The 9,801-nt window shown below is 34.7% G+C and overlaps 1 long non-coding RNA gene across 1 annotated transcript in view; it reads left to right on the top strand.

The window, feature by feature from the left end:
- The window catches only part of LOC118166914, a 313,441-nt gene that overhangs the window by 31,712 nt on the left and 271,928 nt on the right, over positions 1-9,801 (top strand). Inside the window, exons 4-5 of the long non-coding RNA XR_004750797.1 lie at positions 505-687; positions 938-1,021. This is a non-coding gene — a long non-coding RNA (uncharacterized LOC118166914). The remainder of the gene's footprint in view (positions 1-504; positions 688-937; positions 1,022-9,801) is intronic.

The raw sequence follows: 9,801 nt of genomic DNA, 5'->3' as shown, positions 1-9,801 counted from the left end.
TTCAAAAAAAAAAGAAAAACACAGCACATTTGCTTTTGCTTTCAGTTTAGGAACTGTATCTTCAATGATGAGTCTCCCAGGAAGTAAAAGACGTGCTGTCGTACTCGTACAAAAAAAAAAAAAAAAAAAAAAAAAAAAGTGAGGAAAGTGAGGGTAATTGCTTTATTTGGCATTGATCCCACCAAACTTTAAGTACTTAATTGAGGATCCTAATTAAGAGCGTGGTTGTCCTAGGTTCTCATAAAATCAATAGAGAGAAGCTTCTAGAGGGCTATTCAAGTCTTGCATTAACACAATCACTGCAGGGGAAGCTGTCTTTCTCTGCTGAGTCTTAATCAGCTTTTGCCTAACAAACATTTGTTAGGTTGCTTCACGTTAGAGAGGGTGAGACCAGACCTTAAATGTTGAGAACTGGGCTCTTGAGGTGGTTTGTTTGTTTCTCCTTTTGTGCTGTACTGAATGGAATTTGTTCTTTCCTCTTCTGCTTTTTCTTCTGTTCTGTAGATTGGCCTGCTTTTCATGTTTGGGTGAATTGGGTGAATACAGAAATCAAAACATTTGACTCAGAACATGCTTCTCATCAAGGATTAAAAAAAAGAAAAAGAAACAAAATCATAACAGCAGTCCCTTAATGCACCTGAGGAAGTACAGTATTTTCTTGAAGACCTTTAAACAGAAGTATGAAAGGTAATGGACACATACTCTGTCTTGAACTGAACTCTCTCAGGGTATTTTGTCCTTGAATTTATTTGTAGTTCCTCTTGTTTGCCAGGTATGTTGTCATTTTGACTTATATGTGAACACTGAACTCTTTTCCGTTCACTAACATAACATCACTGTGGGTAATAGCCTATGATGGAGTTATTTGCTATTTTTTAAGCAATTACTTTAATCATTTCTTGTGGTCTCTGTTTCAAATTCTCTGCTGTTATGAAAGCCTAGAGAGTCTCAGACCTAAAGATGGGAACTGGAGACAGACTTGATGAGTTACTGACATCCATCTCAGCTCTACGTTCAACTGGTGAGATCAAGAATTTTCTGCTCTCTGCCTTTAGCACAGAATAAAAGAACTTTAGGTTTGATGTGAGGTTTTTGAATTGCTTGGACCAGGCTTGGCTTTCACTCTAAGGTCTAGCTTAGGTTGCTTAAAGTGGCACAGGCATTTTTTTTTTCCCTTAACAAAAGAAACAGAACATTATTTTTAGATGCCTGAAGGGCTGTCTGTCTGACTCACAAACCAACCCATGTAATCAGCTTCAGAACTTAATAACATTGTTCAAGTGAACAGGGATGCAGGCTGCAAGATTAAAGAAAGTCAAATGCACGTAACAGCTCACTTCAACTTTGCAATCAGACAGGTAATTATTATTTCTCAGGATGCCATAGTCCAGCAATTATAAAATTTAAATATTAATTTTAGAAGTCTTAATTATAGCAACCAGAATAGTTCTGTTCAAAATAGCCCCCAAAATAACTTTGCAAGAAGCTAATAGCAATTTACCTGATTGAGGAACAGGTAGAGATTTAATTAGAAATGGAAAATGCAGTTCGCTTCTATTTGCATAGTAAACAGAAGAAGAATTCGATCTTTTGGGGGAAGTTTTTACTTGTTTTTTACTTTGAAATAATAGGTTATCAACAAATTCACAAAAAATAAGGTTCAATTGATGAACATAAACATATGATTTGCCTTGATTTATGTCTGATCTGTGTCTATTTTATTTATCTGTAAATATCAGATATGTAATTAAGATATGTAAACAAAGATTTTTACAGCATCCATTTTCTGATATGTGGAAATAACATAGTGTGCTGATTTGCTTCTCTATGTAAATCTGTCTTGAAACATATACTTCCCTGGGGAGTAAATATTATATAGGTGTTCTTTTTTTTTTTTTTTTTTTTTTTGTCTCAGAGTGGTTGTTCATGAAGAGGTAATGCTTTGTTTCTGTGGTTAACACATCTAGTGAGATTTAATGTCTTCATGCTGCAGCTAATGTACTCTCTATACTGATTGTCTATACTAAACCCAATTGAAACAGTTTGATGGTAAACTCAATGGTGTTACCAGCACTACTAATCCAGAAGGCCATGACGTCATAAATACATAACAGTTAAGGTTCATTGATTAATACTGTAGAATTTTGAGACTGCAGCTGTGATTATGCCAGGCTCCACAGAGCCTGCTGTAGAGACCTCATGCTATAAAAATACAAGAAAGTAAATGAGAAAGTATATTCCCTATTTTACAAAATGGGAGAAACAAGTCATAAAATTTAAATAATTTGTTTTATACCCCACAGAATGTTACTTGATCCTTTTCTTAATTACACTGTTTCCGTTAATTCAGATCTTTTCCCCCTTTCATGTGCTTTATTGAACTAAATCGTATTCCCTCCTTTCTTTAAGGAGCACAGAATTCTTCCTTTTTCTATTTCTTTCATTTTTGTTTTTCTTTCCAGTTGTCAGGATTTATTTTTGAGGATGCCATTCTCAACCTACTGTGACCCTCTCTCTGAGTTTCCAAAATTGCTATATGTCTTAGCTAATGTAAAAATTATTACAATACTTCACATTAGTCTTTATTTACCTATGATAGATACAGAAAAAAAAATGGTTTATGGTAAAAAAAATAAAAATTACTGTGCAGTGGAGGGGATATTCAGAATCTTATGCTGTTAGAGCTGGTGTCAACAGTTCAAGAAGATGTATATTTATTTTCTCTTTATTGCATAACAAGAAATTCTGCTTAAAGGAAAATAGTTTTATTGTTCTGAGAGATTTTTTGTAATTTAAAGATTCAATACTGTGGGCTTGAGGGTAGAAAGAAGATCAAGCAGATGAAATACTTTCTAGCTTGGTAATTTTATCATTTTACTGAGACTGGAATTTAAGTATTTATTCAAGGAAGTAATTACTAAATGCAAGGTAGAATAAGATTTGAAGAGGGTGGGAGAGAACAGCAAGTAAGGACCACTGGAACATGGAGAAATAAGGTTCATTCCACAAAATTAATCAGCTTGTGTGTGTGCTAACAATAGACGGCTGGACCCTCTGCATTGCTTTTGCTCATCATGACCAGAAATTTTGTTTGGGGGATGAGATATTTTGTGGATTTTAGTAACTAAATCTCTTCACAAATAAATAATTTCCAATGAAGGCTTTTAACTGGAGAACTTCTGACTAGCTGTGGATGCTACAGGACTATGCAAAACCAGTCTACATCCCAGCAACCCTGAAAGCATCTCCCTCCTCCACTGAAAAAAACATTGGTCACTTTTTCTACTGCAGCTGAATTAACCAGAAAAGATGCAGTGGAAGCAGTGACATTACATTTATTGAATAAACTGTGTGTTGCCCCAAGCCCTATCTGAATTAATCTTTTCTCTGAGATATGTGCCCTGAATTTAGATAACCATACTAGCCCTTTATATAAATACTGTAGAAAATGTAGAATACAAATACTTTATGGAGTACAATGTAAAAATAAACGATCCAATGACTCATCTTTAAGCATGGCTTCTAAAAATAGAAGGAACCTTTCATGATTTTGGAAATGGCTTCTCGTGGTCCCTGATAAATTATTTTTTCTTTCTCCAAGTGGAAACCAAGTGAATGGTGTTGAGAACCATCAGAAAGAGGTAGTCTTTACAGTTTATCCCATTGGTCAGAAAATCAATTCAGGACTGAGAAAGCTGCATATGTTACCAAGATTAGTTTACATGTTGTCACAGTGGTATCCTATTTTATACAGGTGTTGAAACAAGTCAGCTATGGAAATTGATTAAATATACCATCAAAAATAAAAAAGAAATAGTCACCAAAACCCAATTGGCTTTCTCTGACAATGCCTGAATGTACCATCTGTTTCCACTGCATTATAAATTGATGTAGAAAATTGATATGCAGTGCTATTTCTGGGTAGCTTCTCATTTGCATTTTCTTTTGTTAAAAATGGACCTAACTGAAAACCATCATACTGAAATCTGCCAGACTTTAGAAGGAAGTGTTCAAACTAGCCTGGGGTCTTCCAACCCATAGCTGGATCCACATCTAAAATGGTGCAGCTGCCCACATACATAGTTTGCTAAAACACAACTTTGGATCTAGACACCACACAGCTTGTCAGATGTTCAGGCTCCTGATCCAAATTCTCCACTTTATTTAGGACTGTAACAATTGAATAATTATAATGACATAAAGCTTACCACCTAGCTACATTAAATAACCATCTAATCATTTAGCTCAGGTAGCCAATAAGTAATAGCAGTATGGTTACTTTTACCCAATATCAAGAATACAAACTCCATCTTCTTTGACATACAATACTATGAAATCACTGTATAACAGTTTGTCATGGTCATGATTGTGATTAATCTCAATGTAAATCAACATCCCAAAATATCATTTAACCAGGTGACTGGAGGGAGCATGCTTCCGAACCCTGTGTAATAGTCCAATCATTTCCAGGCAGAAATGGAGCAGCCATAATGCTCCTCTGACATAAGCTGGTGACATACTGTCTCTGCTGGAGACTACACTGGGCAAGAGCAGATGTAAATGAAACTCCTTCCTGAGATCTGCTTCTTTCTCTATGTGACCTGTGTTGGAGAGGCTTAAGAGATGACAGATGCAGGAATCTGTTACAAAAGCTACATGTCTGTGCTGGATATGTCTGCTCCATGCCCAGATGTATTCGTGTAGCAACTATTTACATGATTTTGCTTCACAGAAGAATAAGCTTTATTCCAAAAAGCAATATCCTCTCTCTTCTGTCCTCTAATAATTCTGAAATCAGATTTTCCTTTGTTTTAGTTCTCTCTGTTCATTATTATATTAATTTTAAGTGCTTCTGGAAGGAAAAATTCAGAAAAGTTTGCATTTATCTCTTATTTGAATATTCTACTTCAGTGTTATCACCTAGGTTAGCTACCTCCTGAAAATGAACTCTTGATTGCTCTTGATTTCCAAGGATCTAACTCATGATGTTAGTAACCCTTCAGGAAGATAATAAGACAGATCATTTGCACATGTAATTAAATAATATTTATTCTATTAGTAAGTTTTCAAATTCTGTTGGATCAGAGAGCAGGAAAATATGATAAAACATGAAACTAAATAGCTTAATTTACCATTAGACATACCTGTTTGCAAGCTTTGAAGACTATCAAACTTCACGCAATAAATGCATGCTCATTCTGTAGCCATGTCTAGGCAAAAAAAAATAAATAAATAGGCTCTTTCCTGTTTATAAATATATAAATACAGCCACAGGTATCAGAAGACAAGTTTTCTGAAAATGAATGCTCTTTCATTTTCCCCTCTCCATGTTATCTAGCAATGCCTGTAAAATTTTGCTTTGAAGGCCATTGAAAAAAAATGGTACCTCACCATACTTTGTAGGGTCAACTGATTTTTTTCCAAGTTCCTGAGGCTAAAGACATAAAGGATGAGGCTTACAGAGGCATTTTAATTAGAGAGGTGGATAAATTCAGAAAAAAAATGGCAAAATACCCATTGGAATGTTTATACTGGAAGAAGAATTGTTTATTTCTACTAATTTTCCTGATTAATGGTTTATTCAATTAAATATTTGATGGACATACTGAACATACTTTTGAAAAGACTGAACATCAGAAGACATTTTTTCCCCGTGACTCTTTCTAAAGAGCACCAGGAATTATTAGGCATTTAAATGTATAAAAATGCAGGCATATTTAATTCATTTGATGAACATAAACCAGTTTTCAGTCCTCTTTTCACAAAGACCTATGATAACCAATAACTGAATGTTTGTTAACTCATTTCACAATAGAGAAATGAAGTAAAACAGAAAGTAAATTAATTGTCCAGGGTCACAGAAAGAGTAACTGACAGAGATGTCAATGAAATCAATGTGTAGCAGTTTCTTTTTAATGTAAATGTTATTCTGTATTTTATAGGCTTAACCTGATACTTTAGTGAGATCATGCAATACTTGGTCAAGAAAAAATTTAGCCAGATTTTCTGCTCTGGATTTACTCTTGGGAAAATCGCAGCTGTGTTATGTGACGGACTCAATCTATAACTAGTTAGAGAATCTTTTTCCCACTAGAAACTCCAAAGATAAAACAACTTTAAACCAGTGTTAAAGCAACATTAAAGGAGTATTGATCCTATCGAACAATGAAAGTGTACATGTTGTGGTTATTTTATTGATGGATAAAAGAAGACAAAATAAAGACAAAAGATAAAGACAAAGATAAAGACAAGATAAAGACAAAAGAAGCTTACCATAATTGTTGTGGTTGACAGCAGCAGTAAGAAAGCATTGGCAAAACAGAGACTTTTACTGATCATTTATATGCTAATATATTTCAGTTAGGGGGACCGTGTCAGTCACTCTCTCACCTCGAAGATACAGATGTAGAAGGGTGGAAGTTTTGCTGCCAACTGATGAGGAACTGCCAATGTATTCCTACCTCTTGCATGCGAGCTTCATCAACTTTTGGAGTGCTCAGCAGCTGGGAATAGCTGCTGAGTGTAGTAAATTCAAAACAATCAATTTTCCTCTTCAGCAGGTGTTTTTCCATTGGGCCTCCAGAAGAGTTAGAGAAATAAGATGTGAAGTAGATGTGTCTCATGCTGAAATAATCTCTACAACAGCTTTAACCATTTTTCCATCTCCTGAAGATGTGGAAACATACACTATGTCCCTCAAGACCAATACGATGAATCTGTAGATAGCAAAGAGTGTATTATTTAGCACTCCAGCTAGCAGTGGCATCCTAGGAGAATGATGCCATAAGAATTGACTACTGTTTAACCCCTGCAGAAGTGCAGAAGTGATCTATTGGAAATGGTTTGGGTGTAATATAGGGGAAATATTGTACTACAGCCACACTTGTTCTGCAGAAGTGAAAAAAAAAAAACAAAACAAAAAACAGTTTTGCAGACTGACAAAGTTGAAGCTTTTACAGGCATTGAGAACACCATGAACTTGAAATTTAGTCATTCTTAGAAATGATTTAAAAGCAATCTACCTACTGAAGAGTCTTCTCAGCCTATTTTTTGTGGGATTATATTTAGACTTTCCTGCTTTTTTACGCTACTGTTGTAGTGAAGTACACAAAATCTACAAAAGGAACCTGCCACACACTGGGGAAGGCAAGGAAAATAACTACACATGAAGTCTATGAACCAGGAAAAATTAAATATAATTTAGTGGATAAATTATTTTCTTGGTAATCTTTGAAGGCTATAACAATGTTAAGTGTTGCATCCAATACCATGTGGAAAATAGTAGGTTTTCTTTATCTCTTTAAATTGTTCACAAATAATCTACTGAAAAAAATATTTCTGCCTTCCAAAAAAAAAAAAAAAAAAAAAAGCTAACAAAAAACCATACACAGATGAAAGGTTTTGAAGATATACATAAACATGAATTTGTCAGTGAGGACAGTAGTGAAAACATTACCCGTCACTGCTTTTGTGATGTCTTTTCTGATGTATAAACTTGGGGAAATAACTGATTAAATTCTAAGCTGTATTACCTTGAAGGAGACTTTAACAAACCTGTTTCTCTTCCAAGGACATTAACGTGTATAATGCATTCCTAATCTGAACTGTGGAAAGTCCAAGCAGGCATACAGCCAGGCATTCACTTTTTCCTTAAAAATTACAGCTGGAGATATTACTGGAAAGAAAAAACACATTCATTTTTTTGGTGCTGAATGGTAGACAGAGGGATTTAGTGGGAAAATTGTTAAACACCTTGCACAGTCCAAATATTATGATACAAGCATTACCAGAATAAAGTCCATTGCATTAAAGTTCATTTGGTTTTGAATCCTAAATGACTGCCTTGTTATTATTATTTTTTTTTATTATTCTGTAACTTGTACCATGCTGAATGGGTTAAATATTTTATTTTTATATGTGCAACATATCTTAAGTAATTTCATCTAGTCATGCTTTACTTTGCTTGAATGACTTATGATAATTTTTGAGTGTTTGATTAGGTAACATTTAACATTTAGATCCAAACCTGTCATATTGTCTCTTTTAGGGATGATCCTGCAAGTATTTACAACCAGACATCATTTATTCTGAGTAGCCCAATTAACTGTGCTGTGATAGACTTGGTTTCAAGCTGTATAAAGTGTTTCTCAGAATATGACTTTAATTTTTAAGTATTTCAGAGGAAAAAAGTGGTGTAGTGCCATGTAAATGCTCAATTTTACTGTTTGAACATTATTTAGCATTACATAAGTATGCTTTTCACTGTTGAATACATTATAGATTTCTGAGAGAGCACACACAGTTGAAAAGTGACATTTCTAGAATCTAGGAAGGGGCTCAATTCTTTAGCTTCCTAGTTCTTGCACAGCTTGTATTTTCATAACCCTTGCAGTTGTCTTTAGTGATTAACATTTGACAATGTTTTAATTCTCAGAGCTCATCTATGCTTATTGATTGCATTAATGCACTCTATTATTTGTAAATAATTCCGTATTTTTCCTTTATTCCCAGTATTCACTGGGCTGTGTCTATTCAAGCCAAGTAGCCTATTGCATTAACTTCTTCTATATCTATTCACAGGTATCATTTTGCCCCTTTCCCACTTACTCATAATTTAAAAAAATTGGAACGCTTCTTTTATGTTGCTTTATGTCATTAATATTGAAAGTAAAAAGATGGAGACCGTGCCTAATTAACTGCTCAATAGCTTCAAAAGATCTATTAACTGTCTGTTCACTGTCTTTGTCCAAATCTCAGCAGTTGTCAAGGGTAGTACAGCTTTGTATAAAATCTGTTGATTTATCCTAGCCAAACATTATGCCTGTAGCATCTGCACTGTCTATTTTGTGCACTTTAATGTAGTAGTAAAAATAGTTTCCAATATAGTGTCCACAGCTGGTTCAAAAATAAACAAATGTTTTAGATCAGATTCATAAATGCAAGTCTGTTTCTGAGGACAGGTGTCAAATTTTGAATAGCTGTGCTCCATAGTAGGCTACTAATCATCAGTCTTAAACCTTCTAGCATCTTCTGGTTAATCGTACAAACGTTCACAAGTCTCAGATGTTTTAATTATTTGAGATGGATCAATTATGCATCTAAGAATTCCTCCTGGACATGCAGTGGGGGGCTGTGGAGGATTTGTTATTTGCAAGAAGGTTGTCAGCCAATATGAAAATTGAAACAGTGCAGCCTGAATTAGCAACCACCCACTATCCAAATCTGAGAACACATAAACCAAACAATTCACAAAAAAATAGCCTGCAAATTAGTTGTCTAAACTGTTCCAGGAAAGCTTACGCTTAGTACATGTATTAATGACGATGAGACTTAGCTCATGAACAATTCATAAATCTAATCGAACTAACGTGGTAACAAGTATTATTCATGCAAAACAGAGAGATAGCTCTATTAGCTTCCTGTTGTCAAAGTACATGGAAACTTATACAAAAGGCTGTGCATTTCAAGTCTGTCCTCATTTGGCTTTTTCTGCACAGATAAACTGTGATTGAAATTAAATAACCTGGTTTACAGTTTTTGTGGTTAGCCCTGGGCTTTTCTTCACGTAATGAGTATTTCTTGGCTTCTTGAATTATAGCACTAGATGTAGAGGTTTTCCACAGACCTCCACCATGTAAAACAGGAGCTCTGTGCTTCTCTCATATATCTGTACGGATGACTTCTGTGTTTTTGCACATGAAATTGTAAAACCACACTGAAGATAGCTCTGTTAGTGTGTAAGAACAAAATTATGTTGGAAATCATTGTGTATTATCTGCCTTGTCAGTTAAATATTCCTCA

This window comes from Oxyura jamaicensis, chromosome 4 (assembly GCF_011077185.1).
Source record: "Oxyura jamaicensis isolate SHBP4307 breed ruddy duck chromosome 4, BPBGC_Ojam_1.0, whole genome shotgun sequence".
NCBI lineage: Eukaryota > Metazoa > Chordata > Aves > Anseriformes > Anatidae > Oxyura > Oxyura jamaicensis.
The sequence above is the reverse complement of the archived record's forward strand: the minus strand, read 5'-3'. Positions and strand labels throughout refer to the sequence as shown.